The following is a 16,866-nucleotide window of genomic DNA, read 5'->3' as shown; positions in this document are numbered from 1 at the left end:
AATATCAGGCATGCTCTTGAATTATGGCATTAGTGACCGAAAAATCCTGGAAATGTTAAGACTCTTCTCCATTACCTAACGTGTCAATCAGGAGCCCCAAATCGGCCTGAAAGAGGGTCAGGAAAATACAGAAGGAAGAGAACAGGCAGGGAGAGGATTGAAAGAACAGTTGGCACAGATTGTTGCTAAGTTCCCACAAGAGTATAGAAACTTACTCTAGCCTGATTCTTTACTTTTCAATGATATTTTACAAGAAAACAGAAAACCCGTTGGTACATGTGACACCTTTAGTGATTGTTTTTTAATCTGTGTGGACCAAAAACATCAATTAAATGGTTCTACTCAAAGCCTGCCAATCTGTGAGTGGCTGTGTATTGTAGAGAAGAGAAGTATTGTATCATTGTTGGGAACAAGCAAAAGAAACTTATTCTAAGTACTAAATAATTCTAACTTATTTTCAGACTCCATTTAATCATAGAGAGAAACTAAATTCAAGGTCCCAGGCCCTAGGGGAACTGGGGACTTCCCATAGCTGAACAGCTTTGGTTGTAAACAGCTGTCTGAGTCTAGACATCTCAAGGACAACTTCTCCATCTTGCTGGCAGAGTTAAACAAGTTCATGTTCCCAGACCTAGGAATAAATAACTAACCCACTTCTCCAAACTAATTTTTCTATTTGTTTTCCTAATTGTCTATTAATGTATATAATGTCAATATGAATATCAAATATAGATATTGTCTATTAATGTAATAATGGTCAGTAATAAAGAAATTGTTATCTAAACCAAAGTACATACGTTGCAAAAATATATACCCAATTGCCTTTTATACCCTAATTAACTACCTGTAGCTGACCAGCTCCTTTGTCCCCTTATCACTGTGAACTCTGGACCTAACGTCTAGGAGAATGAATTAAGAACCTTGAAGCTAGGTGTCCTGGATACACCCCCTGTCTCCAATGGGTACTTCCTTGCTTAACCCATAATGTCAAATACAATTGAATAACACTGAAGCTCGACCCATCGATTTGTGTTCCAATCCTTTAAAAATGTAACATCTTCCTTTGGAGTTATGGTTCAGATTCTAAACTGGGCACCTCCCTGAGAGCTCAGAAAATAAAGCTTTCATTTTTAAACTTCCATATATGAAGGGAATTTTCTTGGCTCCCATCCCAAAAGCATGAACTGTGATGATGTCAGCAACATGGACACGGTATACTTATATTTATTGTATCACATCTAAAAGTTTATACTGAATTCTAATTGCATGTATGTAACTTGCTACTTGGAAGCAGACAGCACAGTGACCACTAACTGAGAATACTTCTTAAATGGAGTCACTATTCTTAGTTCCTGGTCATGGCAAAAATCAAGTCCTGTGCCCTTTGTCCCATCGGGGCAAATATATCTTTATGCTGAGAACTTGGATTTTGGAGTTCCGAGCTGATACCAATTCTTTTAGGTAGCAAATGGTTTGTGTATTCAGTGTGTTGCATATAGTTTTTGTAAATTTCTGTGTTCTTTGATTGAATCCTTAGATTACTTTCAGACCTACCCCATCTTTCCACACCTGAGCATCCCTTGCCCCATGGTCACCAGTGAAGCCAAAACTGACTTTGCATAGAATGGAGAGTTTTTCTATAGAACAAGCAGACTCTATACTTGAGATTGGGAAAGTGATTTCTTTAAGATCTTGGCTATTTTTCAAGTGCTCCAGAGGTGTAAACACTTTTAATAAATATGAGGCCCTGCAGCAAATTAAATTCCAAGTAGGTTAGGAAAATAATTATCCTCTGCCCATAACATCCTCTGTGCTACATTGCACAGTAAATAATCTGAGTCAGTTTCCCTGCCTCAGAGCACAAGTGCTAAAGTCCCTGCCTGTTCAAGTACCAATATTGCTCACCATTCCCCCCACCTAACCCTCAACCCCCGCCTACAGAGTTACAATCACTGACCTGCATGGATGCAGTCCTAGGTCAGAGCCTTTTGATTTCTTACATGGATTATTGTACCAGCTTCCCGTCTCCTTTGGTCTCGCCTCATAGATGTCACTCAAACCCTTCATCATCCAATGCCCAGATTAAACAGCAGCACTGTCTTCTCCATTGCTCACTTCATAACTTTCTTTGGCCCATATCACCTTAAATTAGATCAAATCTGACATGTTCCCTTTTTTCTAGGGGTTCCTTCTAAACATCCAATTCTTTATGTAAACTATTTAACATTTGATATTGTCCTTTGGTTCTCTGTCTCTTACTGACCACACTAGTGTTTCCCCTTGCCTTTGTACCGCCTTACCTTTACCTACTGAAATGCTCTACCCCTTAAGATCTAGCCTTTTACTCCTGACCTCATCAGACCTTTCTACATTGGCAATGATGACATCTGCTCTTCTGATAACTTTAAGCCTTTCTTGTATTTTTCATTGCATCTATATTAGAGATACTACCCTTAAAAAACATTTTACATTTAGTTTATTAACACATCTTTTACTTTTACTTCTTAAAGCAAACACTACTTATAACATATACTTGTGATTTCCATAGCAACCAATTCACTGTCTGTCGCATACTACTGCAGGCTACTCAAGGCCCAACACTATGTGCATCTTGACATCCAACGAAAACTGAGTGTCTTAATCCCAAGTTTTCTTCTACTGCGCACTCTCATAGTGCAATTCTGGAATTTTGGTTTCTTAAAAAAAAACACACACAGAAATATTATAAGAAAATGTTTTAATTTTAATCCCAGGTGTGGGTATTGGGCTGCTTCAGACTGTCCACTGTAGCAGAGGCAAGGTTTGGGCAGCTCTAGATAGTTTCTGTGATTGTGTGATGTTTGGAATTCTGGAAATGTTTCAGAGGCTAAATATAAGCTAGTGTCCCAATAGGCAGGGGTGGTGGTTGTTGGTTATTTAGGGAGGTTGGTTGCAGTTTGTTAGTATTGTTAAAGAAAAAACAAAAGGAAAGACATTTGATTCAAGAATCTCTCTCTCTCTCTCTCTCTCTCTCTCTCTCTGTCTGTCTGTGTGTGTGTGTGTGTATGTGTGTGTGTTCTCTAGCCTTCTTTCTTTCCTATCTAGTGATAGGAGGTGAAACCAGTGGGTGTGATAAAGGGTGAAAAAAGAATCCACATGGTAGCAAAGACTACTCTGGCCTAGGTCCTCTGACAAGCCAACTTCTTACAATGGCAATATATAGTGCCTGCTTATCTCTGAGTAATAGGCTTCAATGCCCTGCAAATGTGTGGAACTCTCTTTTTTCTGTACAAAAAGTACTTTTTTTTTAACTGGCTGGAATGCAATTGTGTAAGCATGAAGCTGGGCATACAAGGGAGGGGTGGGATGGGATGGCACACAAGGCAGGCACAAGAAACCCTGGGACCCAAGACTGGGAGCCTTTTTCCCAAGATCCTGGTATCTTATGGATGGCCAAAGTAAGAGTGAGGGGAGGGTCTTAGCATATGATAGGTAAAGTGAAGAACCAGTCTACTGATTCCCAAGATCAAGAAGTTTGGCAAAAAGATTCTTTAGTTTCAAGTGAAAGAAACCAGATAGGCCTAGTTAACTTGGACTACAGAACACACCCACACCTCATCCCCTGAAACCATCCCTTAGGTGAACTTAAGTTTCTTTCCTCTTACAAAGAGAGCAGTGCACATTGCTGGCAGAGAGAGTGTTGGGGAGGCAGGTCCTATTTTCATTCATTTTCCAACCTCAAGTTTTCCATTAGGAAGCCATCAGGCAAATCTACTCTGAAGGATATAAGTACAGAGGCCTATTTTCCACAACCACTCCTAACCACCATCACCACTCTCATTTCTTACACAGGGCCCTCTGCAGGATGCTGTCTGTTTATCCAGAAGACTCCTCCAGTTCTGGGTACACACTCCTTCTTCCTGTGACCTCAGCTGAGGTGGGGTTAGATGTGAAGGCACACTTGGTTGCTCCATCTAGCTCTGGAGCCTGATGGAAGAGAAGCAGGTAGACCCCTTGCTGTCTGTCTAGGCTACAAAGGACTAAGAGTGAGACATGTATTTGTTGGCCGTTAGGTAACCAGCCATAGATATCCAAATCTGTCCTGGCTGGGGAGCTTGGAGTTAGTATTCACTGAGCTGACTTGCTGGCTCTCATCTAGTCTTTCCCTCTTGGCCAGAAGTGTAACTAAAATACAAAGAAGTTTGCTGCAGACATCCATGGGCTACCTCCCATCCTCAACTTCAAGTTACTTCTACCATGTTGGCACTGTCTGAGCCAGTAAAGACTGAAGAGATCCATTCTGTCCCATCATCCAGAGCTACACTGAAAACTTCCAAGTGCCCTTTGGCATAGGAAAGAGATGTCCCAATCCTCTAGGTCCCTGGAAATGGGAACTCGGGAAGGGTGGCAGAGAGGCAGCGATGTGACATTAGGCAAGTCTGATGAGCTGGGGAATCTGACCCAGTTGCACAGCAAGTACTGGATCAGGGAGGCAGGTGTCTTTAGGATTCTGCTACTTTCTTGTTGGTTTTATTCAAGAGATTCTTGAGAAATGAATGAAGATGAAGACATGAAATAAGGCCTCTCTGCTGAACTGTTGTTACTCTCCATTATCCTCCATGAAATAGAGGAGCAGCTTGTGCATGCACATGCCATAGATGCTAAAGAAGCTGTGAGCAGTCAAGTAGGAGCCAATGATAACTGTCAATATCGGAACCCAGTAATAATTGAGAGGTGGGGTTGTATCTTGCATGATTCTGATCCGATGGATGAAGAAGAAGGCCAGGATGCACACACTACCCACAATCAGAAGTTTGCCCAAGAGGAAGAGGAAATCTGTAACTATATCCAGGACAGCCACCCTGGTGATAAGAAGGCGTTTCTGGCTGAAGTGCAGAAGTTAGTGCCATAGATAGCAATCATGATGTCAACATTCCTATTCAGGAATTTGGTAAACGTCTCTAGGAGCCAGATGCAGCACTTGAGACAGACCATGAGGAACTTGGCAAACTTGTTCTGTGCAAGCTTTTAGGCGCTGGTCCAGGTACTCCAGCATCACTCAGATGATTTGCACGATGGCTAAGATAAGAGAGCCAAAAGCCAAGGAGCCTGTGTGGTATATGAGTGCTCGGTGAAAAGCAGAGAAGAGGAGGAGGGCAGGCCAGTGTCACCTGGCCTCCGGCCAGCACGAAGTTGGCTAGCCAGAAAAACATGAGCGCATTGAAGATCTGCAGGCCCAGCAGGGCACGATGATAGGCCGACTCGCCACCATAGCAGGCAAACTGGCAGTGGTCACTGGGACACTGGTGGCTCTCATTCTGTGAGGGAAGGTCTCCGGGTTGCAGGTTTTCCCCCAAAGTGGGCAGAATGAGTAATCAACAATCTTGTACACCACTACTTCAGAGGTAGACAGGAAGAAAGACGTTGGCCCAGTAGGCAATGCAGAGACACAAGAGAAAGAAGGTCACCAGTGGGTAGAGCATGCAGCACATGATATGTCCCACAGCCCTGCTGCCTTCTTTGATGAGGGCTATGGCGATCAATAGCCTTGTGCAAAGAAAGATGAGTAACAAGATGATGACCACTTCCAGGATGCTTAAAATGATCGTGAAAGCCATCCTGGTTGCCTCAAGTTCAGGTACATTCGGAGGTCCATCTGGAAGGCAATGTCCACCAGGGAGACGTCGGAGCCTGCTTCTTCACGTAGTCCTGAGCACTCCATGTATTAGTGGAATGTGCGTGTTATAAATGGGTCCTTTGTAGGTGGGGTCCTATTTCTGAGGCATCCCATAGACTGCATCCTGTCCTTCCAGTCATCCTCCATGGCCTCAACCCAGGGGAGCTGGGTCCAAAGCCAGCGCAACCCCAACCCAAGCAGGCAGTAAACACTATGAGCATGAGTGGAACTATTTAAACAAGGTTATTACAGCTTCCTGTGGAAATTTTTAGTTACCCTGCCCTATTCTCCAGAATCTGCCTCCACAAACCCATGGATATTTCCCTATTCTAAGAGCAACTCCCATGTGGCCTGTGTCAAACTTCTGGGAAGTGTGAGCAATATATAGATAAGAAGATATTGATCTCTTCTACCCAGTCTTGGGAGTCACATGTTCATCAATCTCTGAAAATCTAGGGCAGATATCCTGCTCCTTTAGTATGGTCCAGAAGAAGCAATTAATATTAACAATCTCTAAATAGGATTGCTTACTTGCTTGATAACTAAAAATGATAAAAAGTCTTGTTTTATGTCATATTTTCCATTATAACACAAACTCTCTGAAAAGCCCAGATAATGCTTTCTGGAATTTTTATTCTTTACTAATCTGAGGTTACTGAAGTCTAAGTTCCCTGGAAATTTCTATTAAGTAGGTGAGAGATAAATACTGAGACATATTGGTGTGACTTCTGGGACCTCAGCTGGTTTGCTGATCTCAATATACCCGTGAGAGTTGCTGTTGTGTAACAGTTTCCTCCAGATTGAAACATTCCATATTACAGGAAGATCATTAAGCAGGAAGGTAAACAACTCAAAATAACTTCAGGAAGTCCCTGAAGCTAATCAGATTCACTATGCCCCTCTCTTCCAGAGTAAGCAATAAAAACGGAGTTCCCTTCAGACAAAGTGAAGCAGAGCTGGGAAGAAAAATATAAAACCACTCAGAGGGGAAAAGAAGATTCAAGCAAGACCAGCTGAATAGAAGAATCAGAAACTGGCCAAGCTGCCTAAGAGGTTTAGACCAGAGTCACTACTTGAGTCCTTTGGAAAGGACATTATCCGACCTGCTGTGCTGCCTGCAGGCTCTGCAGTGTGCTCCAGGTTTCCAGTTTTTGTGAGCTGCCACTCTTGCTGTGGTGGGCCTTGGTGATGCACTGCCTTTGAATTATTTACACTCCTGTAAGCAACCCTTCACCTACACTCTTTCAAATAATCCCAATAAAACTCACTGGTTCACCAAGATGGACTTTAGTGGTATTTTTACTTTGGTTTGGTGTGGGTTCCATATCTGGGGTGAGTAGATATATGTGTTGCATCTCCCCAGGATAAGTTTTGTCATATAACAGCTGCAAATAACAAATAAAGCATAAACTTATATGTTAAAAAACACTGAAGATACAAGATATGACTAGATAATATGATATTAAAAATATCTAATTTAGCACAATGAAAGATCTCTCCTTGGGAGGGGATGTTATTTACTTAATTTTTAAGATGCTACCAAAGTTCAGAATATTTTAGAGACTTGATTTAGAATATTTGATTCCCGACTTGACACATGGAAAATTCATTCTGTATGATATTTTATCATTATATGGATAAAATCAAAATTATTCAAGGCATAGCACAAAAATAAAGCAAATAATATGTCAGGCAGGTAAATATAATTTTTAGTCAGTGCAGTTTTTTGATAAGTATTAGAGCCAATGTTCTCTAAGGATTGGTAAATTATAAAATACTATGTAAATTCCAATTCTGTGAGGAATTTTCCAAGATAGCTGAATTATTGGCAGAAGGATAGATTTTCAAGATGACTATACTAAAGAAGTAACAAAATTTGCATATTTAACTTGGGGGCATATCTGTTCAAAAATAATATATTTTACCATGACTTATGAATATTTGTAAGTGTGCCATCATAAATTAATACTTGAAGACGTAAATTATTGATGTTTAAATTTGAAATAAATTAGAATGCTTTAAGTTTGAAACAAGTGTGAACTTATCTTATAATAAATAGATTTATTCACAGAAATATAGACGGTCACTGTAAACCTGAAGAAGAATATAATAGTGAAAAGCTGATATTCAATATATGTTTTGTTTTAGTTTTAGGAAAAGTGTGTGTGTTTTCATTCTATGCAGACCCAAGTATGAGGGTGAGTGGACATGTGTGTGCACACTCTTGGAGGTTAGAGGATGATGTCATGTGTCAAGTCCTAGCACTCTCTGCTGTATTCCTTTGAGACTGGGTCTCTCCCTAAATCTGGAACTAGGCTGGTAGCCCTCAAGCCCCAGTGAGCCACAGGGGTTGGGGTTATAAGTGTTCATGGTCATATTTGTCTTTTATGTGGGTGCTGGGATCCAAACTCAGATCCTAACGTGTGTAAAAACCCTATTACCTACTGACTTATTCCTCCAGTCATCAACAAACAGCTTTAAAAACTGAAAGACAGGAAACTTTTCTGTAAAAAAATGTCTTTCTTTATATACACAGAGATAAATGGCCTGACATTTTGTACGTGTGAGTATGTTGAGTCTGTTCAAGTTTTTCTGTGCTTCCCTATATTTTTAAGGACTAGTCCAGACCTCCATCCCCCCCCCTTTTTTTTTTACAAATTTCTTCTGATAACCTGAATCAATATAAGGTTTTTTTCCCCAAATGCAGGATGTTTTCCAGAAAGATCTGGGCGTTTCTCATTTGCCTGACCTGGATTTCTTTAAAACTGCTCATAGGAAACCAAATACTTACCTTTGCCTCTATCGTCTAGCTAGTATCTTTTTTTTTTTCATTTTATCTTATCAGCAGAAAAAAACTACAGGAAATTATATCCATGTTGCTGGAGCAACCACGATGAGCAAAGAGGAGGGCATCAGACTTCAAATCAACTAGAAATTACAAACAATCACAGACAGAGCAGCCTCTGAACAATGTCTATGTTCCACTTTCTTTACCGAAATTTGTATCTTGTCATCTTTGAAGTAGCAGGGTTTTTTTTTTAAGGGACAATTATCAGAACCCCAATCTGTCCTTCTACAGACCTTTAGCTCCGTTGTTTTCTTTCTAATTGAAGAACTGCAGCCTTTATATCACAAACCATTTATTAGAACACAGTGATTTCTTTGTTGTTATTGTTTTCAACGAGCTCATGGTTGATTCATTCTTTTTGTAAAATCACCCTACCCTTTCTCCTAGGAAGCTCATCGGCTATGGCTATTGAAGAGAATGCTATCAATAGGATGCTTACACCAGTTAGGAATAATGGTGATTTCCCAGAAGGTATTGGTTTAATCTCAAGTCTAATAAGTAACCAGGAGAGGGCACTGGGTAATGATAAAATCTGGACCTTGTCAAGGATGGCAGAAGGTCATTGCCTTACCTCCTCCCTCACAGACTTGCTGAGATTCCATGGAGTATGTCTGTTAAAGCTTTTAGGCTGCCCACACCTGCCACTGAAGTTTCCTATACTCCACAATTGGAGACATACAGGTTCTGCCATGCTTCTGTGTTTGCTCACGTGGACAAAACAACAGAATAGAACACATAATCTCCCCAAACAAATTCTATTTACCCTTCCCAGAGCATAGGGAAAGATTTCAGACTATGGGGACATCATTGAACTCAGAAACCATACACTGAAGCTAATTTACTAATAAGCATGAAACACTGTCATAAATTACTTAAACTAACTGGTACTTGTCCAATTAAATGAACAAACTACATCCTGCAAGGTACTGGCCTTAAAGATTTATAGCAGTTGTTTATTTGCATGCTAATTTGCCAAATTTCATTAAGTGTCTCTAGGTCTATTCATTTGCCTCACCTTAATGACCCAGGCTTGTGCTTTCAGCTCTCTGTTCTTTCAGTCAAGTGCATGGCATTTTAATCTCCATAAGTCTCCTTGCACTTGACAGTGGAGACCATGCACAAAGCTGAAAATGTGCCGCCAGACTGTGTTACACATGATGGAGTAGGGCAGCTGATAGGAGAATTAAGCTGAGGTGCCACGGATGCTGCACACAAAGACCATCAGGAGAAATTGGACAGAGCCTTCCAGATCCATTCCCCATCTGCTAACAGAGGCAACGTACTAACATAGATCATAGAAAGCAGAGATAATTCTTAAGTGAAAATAGACAAGGGTGGGGAATGAATACTATCACTTTCTCAATGAGATCTATGCAAACTTGTATATGCAGAGCAGCAACGGATAGCTAGCAATGCCTTCTCTCCTGTATTCCTTTTGCTCCCGAATAAGCATATGCTTTTAAACAACTGTTGGAATTTTACTGGTAAAGCCAATGCAACAAAGCTCATATTAGACTTCAAATATGTGAATGGTTGGAGACGTAAAAATAGAATAGAGGCACACTAAGAACACACTCTAAGGAGAAAAAGCATAACCACTATCAGAACAAGATGGATCTGGATCAGCCCACATCTTGTGCCTCTTCCTGAGGCTTTGCTGCCAAATGGCGGCTCACCTTGCATAGGATAATGGCAGAGCCAAAAATCAGCTGCACCCAAGTCCAGCCTGGAGAATTTGTGAGGTTATTTTGTTTACTTGGAGGCACTCAGGTGAGGTATTGCTTATAGTAGCTTGAGTGACTTGGCCACTTGCGTCATCAGTCAACATGGGTGAGGAATCACAAATGATGCATCACTGAAGTTCCCTGCACAGCTGCAGGCAGGCTACTCCACTGAAGAACTGCTTCTCCTCCAGAAGTAGTTTGATCTATCCTTTCAGGAGAGGGTTAGAGGGAGTCTTCAAGTTTCATGATACTCCTGCATCTTACTTGCCTAATTTCTTGTGAATTTCACAAGCCACCCCTTCTCTTTCCAAGAGAAATGTTTCAATCTGGAGGAAATAGTCAATTAGGAACAACTGCTCCTTTAAATTCCTGACTCCTTTAGTTATATTTAGAAACTCAAGATTATTTCCTTAAAGTAACACCTGATGAAATTATAATTAAAAACATGAAGGCTTCTCTTATAGCTACTCAACTGCATTTTAGATAGAAACAAGAAAGGATCCATTCTTACTATCAGTGAGTATTATTAATATAACACTATTATAACAATGAGTGTTATTAATACTAAAAATAGAAAATAGATCATCCCCAGTGAAAGTATCATTTAAAGGCTAGCAGAGAATGATTTGCATTGAGTTTTGACTATATTTCTTCAGGTTTATGTCACGTTTTCTAATCTTCATGTAAACATGAATTGACAAATACTTGCATCAAGGGTTTTTAAAGAGGTTATGGCAACTAAAAACACATGGAAAAAGTGCCTTAGCAGCCTGGCATCCAGGACTTGGCTTATACAAACTATCAGCCACTTAGACATCCTTTCATAAATTCATAGCACAAATTGCTCAGAAATCACATTGCAAAGGATCTTAAGCCTGGCAGTAGCACTCATTTCAATTTTAGGCACCCTCTATCAAGGAAACACTTTCTAGTCAGATCAGTATTTATTAACCTGCAGCTCCAGTATGCTGCTGAATAAAAGACGAACAGTGAAGAAGAAGGAAGTGAGGAGAGAAAAGATGAGGACAAGGAGAATGATAGAATAAAAGGATAGCCAGTATGGAGCCTACCTAGCAAACATCTAAATGTTATTGTCAATAACAGATAAAATATCTTGGAGAACAGTATGTAATAGACTCAAAGCCTTGTTCTACAAACTGTGGTCCTAAGCCCAGGAGCACAGGCAGCATCTGGTAGTATATAAAAGATGCTAATTCAGGCCCAGTTCAAAAATGCAATGAATCAAACTCAGTATTATTCCACTTTGTACAATGGACTTCCACTGGGCATGTTTGACCTTCTAGCACAATCCAAGCAAGATGCTTACTTACTGAGTCAAATTAGAAAGACCTTCTGCATCCTGGCTATCTGATTGTCTTACTAACTCTCTACATTCCATGGATATTATTTTAGCCTAGCTTTAGTAGGAAATCTGCTAGACTGTTCCACTTTTTTAACAAATATATAATACTTTTACTTTGAGAATTTCACCTACTAGGGATGTTTGAAAAAAAACTGGAAACTGCTATTGTATAATCTTCAGATTCATATCACTTTTAATGAAATAAGATTACAAAGCGTATAGTGACCTTCCTAGAAGTCATAGGTCCCCTTACTTACCAAAAATTCATTAATTAATTATTAACGTTATCTGTTTCTAAACTACTGCAGTAAGACTTTTAATTTCAGACTTGATTCTGCGTAGTGTTAAAGTTGTTTCAATTACTTATTATGCTGGAGATTGACTCCAAGACCTTATGCATGCTAGCTATTCGCTACCACTGAGCTACCCCTGGGGCCCCAAACCTCTTCACACTTGATATTTCCTCTTAGAAATGTTCACTTTTAACTTTTCCCCTTCTCTGACTACAAATACCCACTTGTTTTTGTCTATATTACAAGCTAGTCCCAATATCTGTCCTCTCCTTCAGCCCTCCTAAACAGTGTCTCCCTTGCCATTTTAATTAGTGTCAGGGTAGTTTCTCTTTAACACTATGAAGAATCAAGCTTGAAATCAAAAGTATTAGTGCAGTAAATGAGAAATCTGCACTGTTACCTTGCTCTGCTGCTACTGTTGTCAAATCATAGGACCATTGGCAAGTAGACTACTCTCTCTGGGATGCAGCAGTTTAATTCAAATAAGTTCTTGAAGACTCTCCATAGTCTTTGCTCACAATGCTTTCTAATTTTGTTCTCAGTGTAGTCTACACCTCCTCAGATGGAAAATAACCTTGAAGAGCATCATTTTGACTTTCAGTCTTCTGTCAGATTGAGACCTTTTCTGGTGGGCTGTGGAAAAGGCTCTGGGGTAACTGTAGTCTCCTGTGTGAAGAAGGACCCCACACTTCAAAAGGCTTGTTCTTGTAGTGAGTTTTCTATAGACCCAAAGTAGGAGTGAAGTTCAACTAAACACTCTCCATTTCTGGAAATAGAATGTGCCCCCAAATGTAACATATTAAGCAGGCTCATCACATTTATCCTCTGTCCAACAGAAGGAACATCACAATAGTGGTGATTCAGTTCTGAGTCACCCACTGTCTGGCTTGTTATCCTGAGTCATTTCTACAGTGGTCTATAAGCTGGACATCATCAGGAGGGTTAATATTGTGTATCAAAGGCATGTGGAACAAATAAAGTGTCAGAAAGACTCCAACCTCAGCAATGCCTAGGAAATCACTGTGTCTGCAGCCATCAGCTGAACATGTGCTGGAGCATATGACTAACTTGGTGACTCTGTTGTCATTCCCTAAGTTCTCAAGAAGTGGCAATGGGACTGGAGGGATGGCTCAGCAGTGAAGCATACTTGCTGTTTTGTGAAGACCCAACTTCAGTTCCTACAACCTAAAGTTTACAACCATTGGTAACTTTAGTTCTAGAGGATCCAGTACTAACTTCTACCCTCTGAGGACACATCATACACAATCATACATGCAGCAAAACATGCACGTGCATAAAATAAGAATAAATATTTTCAAAGGAAAATGATCGGGGAGTGGAGATTTTGGTCAGGTGTGTGGAACAGTGGAGAAACACTGGAAGGAGGACTGACAGAAGGAGGTGCAGGCTATAGAGTACAGAAACACCTTCTCAGTGAGTGAATGAAACCAAAGGTGAACACACTACTCAGAAAGTGTGTTCACTAGAAAAAGGGGGAAGGAGGAAACTTCACAGAATTGTCAACCCTTTAAGAGTTAAATGGACCCTTTCTACTTTGTTTTAAGATTAGACTTACAGAAGACTTTGATTAATCCAGGGTCATAGTCCCTTGATAGAAAATGAGGGAATAATGAACAGACAAAAATTAATAATAAATAAATAAATAAATAAATAAATAAATAAATAAATAAATAAATAAATATGTTTGATACCTGCCTTTCTCATCTATAAAACGCAATAATGAAACCTGACAGTGTCAAGAGAGTCGTGAAGGATGCATCAAGTCGGAGGAGTTATACCGCACAAAATTTGGCATTAGTAGCCAATAATGTTAGCTCTCCCTTCACATCACCTCTTATCTTCATATATATAGGTGTGTCATCTTGGAAATATTATCATCTTTCATGCAGACTCATTGGATAAGGTGATCCAAACAAACCATCACAATAAGCCCATAGTGGAAGATAGGAATGTTGCTGTTTTGTTACCATTGTTAAACTTTAAATATAAAGTTTTTTTTTTAATTTTTGTGCTGCTCTTGTATATGTGTGGTAAAATGGCTTTGTGAGCATATGCATGTCCACACACATTCACACACACATGAAAGTGCATACACACACACATGAAAGTGCATACACACACACACACACACATACACAAAGAGAGAGAGATAGAAAAGAGGAAGTCAAGAAGATATCTTCCTTGTCTGCTTTTTTCTTAATTAAAAACATTAAATTATTTGTGTATAAGTTGTGTGGGGGGAGGAAGAGGGAGAGGTGGGGGCAGGGGGGAGATGTTTATGATCTGTATCTGTGAGAAAATGTGTGTTGTGCCAGAATTCTTGAGGACAACTTTAGGAATGAGCCATCTCTTTCCAATATGAGTTTCAGGCATAGAATTCAAGTCATTAGGCTTGTATGTCCTGTGCCTTTATCTACTGGGGCATCTTGCTGTCCCTTCACCTTATTTTACTGAACACAAAGCTTTCTATTTGGTTTGACTGATGGCCAACAAGTTCATGGGTTCTAACTCTTGTTCCATAGTACTGCCTGTATAGATGTGTTTGGCTGTATCCAGTTTCTATGTGGGTCCTGTGGATTTAAACATAGATGCCCTTACTTCTGAAGCAAGTACTCTTACTCACTGAGTCAGCTCCTCTGTCTCAAAATAAAACAGCAACAACAACAACAACAACAAAGTACTTTGTGATGAAGGGCATCACTCAACTTCAGAAGAATGTACGTGAGAGGAAATGTGGTTGGTATTTTCTGTATGGTAAATAAATGGGTGGCTGAGAATGCAACTAGCATTTAGAAACTGGCATCCAAGAATGCCAAACAGGTAAAGAATATAGAAACAATGTATAGAATTGTCTTATCTTAGTTGCCAGTTGTAGGCAAGTGTAACCATGTCACCAGACAGAAAACCTGCTACAGTAATGCAGGTTAAGGAACCCTGGCAATTCTTTCTCATAATTGAGAATGGTAGGTGGTTTGAATCTGCTCCTGACTAGATTCCTGTCCTGGATTATACAGCCAAGACTACCCACTAAGAGGTCCATAACAACTGGTCACATCGAGTAGAGCCCAGAGGTCTCCATGCTAATGAGATATCTAGATGGGCTAGTGTGCGTTTCGCCAATAAGCTTCCCTTCTGGGACTTTCCTTCCTGCAAAAGGTATTTAATCACTGATCCACCATGAGTAAGTCCTATGAACTCTTTCCCACCATGAATAAACACTTTGGACAAGCAAGGAGTGTCTTCTTCCCCAAGGACCTCCATGGGGTGGAACCTTCTTGACCAACCTAGGTTGTCTAAGTCTCTTGCAGAAAGCCCTTCTGTGCTCCTGGACACTCACCCTGAGCTAAGTTGGATTCCTCCTCACCCAAGGGGTCCCCATTCTCAACTTCTCAAGGTCCTCAGCAGTGTCTGAATGTCTGGGAGTTTTACAACTATAGTCACACCCACAGCCACAACCTGCTTCATTTCTCACCTGGAGAAATATGAGCTGGTGTCCCCATCTTAGGCTATTTTACCTCCCCTGAACAGTGTGTAATGGTCATACAAACCAGTAGCCTAGTGCCCCTGTGTTTCATGTTCCTGATCAGAGACCCTGCACTCCAGTGGTGAGGCAGAACACAGAACCTCGCCAGACATCTCTCCATTGAGAAACACATAGTTTCTCAATCTCATCTCCTCTAGAGGGCTCAGAAAGATGAAGACAACTGATAAAGGTAGCAGAGTAAGTTTGAGTGGAAGCTGGAAGTAAACTTAAAATCAATTACACTGCAGGGACTTCCTATTCTTTGCAATTGCCATCAACAGAGAAAGCACATCTATACTCTATCAGCAGTGGCACTTGATGCTCAAAGGCATAAGCTTCCTAAGAAAATCTGAAAGTGTGCTTTCTTGCTCCGTGTCTTGAAAAGATCAAGAAAAAGAATGTTTATTTTTCATGAATAATAATATACTGGCTTTCTTCACTATCTCTGTTACAGTGGCTGGTTGGTCCCCTAGAAGACACTATTAAAGACATGAAGGGCTCATTCTCCTCCCATGGGCTCAGTCATTTATAAAGATTAAGACCTTTTTTCTACTTGTTCTATAATCATAGCATGTCATGCATGCATGTCAGGGTGAATGTCTTAAGAAATCACGACACTTCCAGTCACCTCTAATCATAATGGCAAGAAACAGCTCAATTACTTCTGATGAGCTCCATTCAAGCTCCACTCACGCTAGTCTATTTTTACATTGTAGAGCATCTAATGGTTGCAGGTCCCTGGGATAGATGCTGGCACGCTAAGATGACTCAGACATAGCACTTGGCCTCGAGGTACTCAAGTCATGAGGGAAAAGGGAAAATGTAAAGTAGATCATTTCAATGTGTTGTAGCTAGTATTATGACAGAAGGGGAATTACAGGTTTATAGAGTAAGCCTAAGTATGAAATTGACTTTGATTAGGTGTGTAAGTACTTTGAATGATACAGATACACCAGCTTCCTAAACCTAACGAGAGGAACAAAGTTAATTACAATCAAAAGGAATACATGAAAGCACCAATGTGTACATTTGCCTGTTTCAAAGGTGCACATCTTACTTAGGATGAATGTAAAGTAAGATTATCTTGAGAATTGCCTAAATACTACTTGTGTGTCTTTTAGATGGTACTGAGATTCTTTAACCTTCAGTTACTTCTGTTGGGAAGCATGCAACTGTATCCGTGCTATCTAGCCCTGGGCATTGTCAGAACGGAGGAAGATAATATCTATGAAATCTGTGTAAGTAGTGTGAGTGACAGTGAGATTATCCCTTCACCATACCACTCCCTTTCCAGGAACACTGAATTACTCAACTTGCTATAGCTGAAAGGATAATTTGACTCATTTTGCAATTGGAGTATTAGTGAAAGTGACATCGACCCCAAGCAGCTATGGTGGATATCCTTCTCTCACAATTTCTTTGTCTGTGCAGCAGCCTT

The 16,866-nt window shown here is 40.3% G+C and overlaps 1 pseudogene; it reads right to left on the bottom strand.

Annotated features, from left to right (window-relative positions):
• Positions 1-4,481: 4,481 nt before the first annotated feature.
• Positions 4,482-5,803, bottom strand: LOC110311318 (annotated as a pseudogene).
• Between the last annotated feature and the right edge of the window lie 11,063 nt (positions 5,804-16,866).

This window comes from Mus caroli, chromosome 16 (assembly GCF_900094665.2).
Source record: "Mus caroli chromosome 16, CAROLI_EIJ_v1.1, whole genome shotgun sequence".
In the NCBI taxonomy this organism is placed as follows: Eukaryota; Metazoa; Chordata; class Mammalia; order Rodentia; family Muridae; genus Mus; species Mus caroli.
Note: the sequence above shows the minus strand (reverse complement) of the source record. Positions and strands in the feature narration are given on the sequence as shown.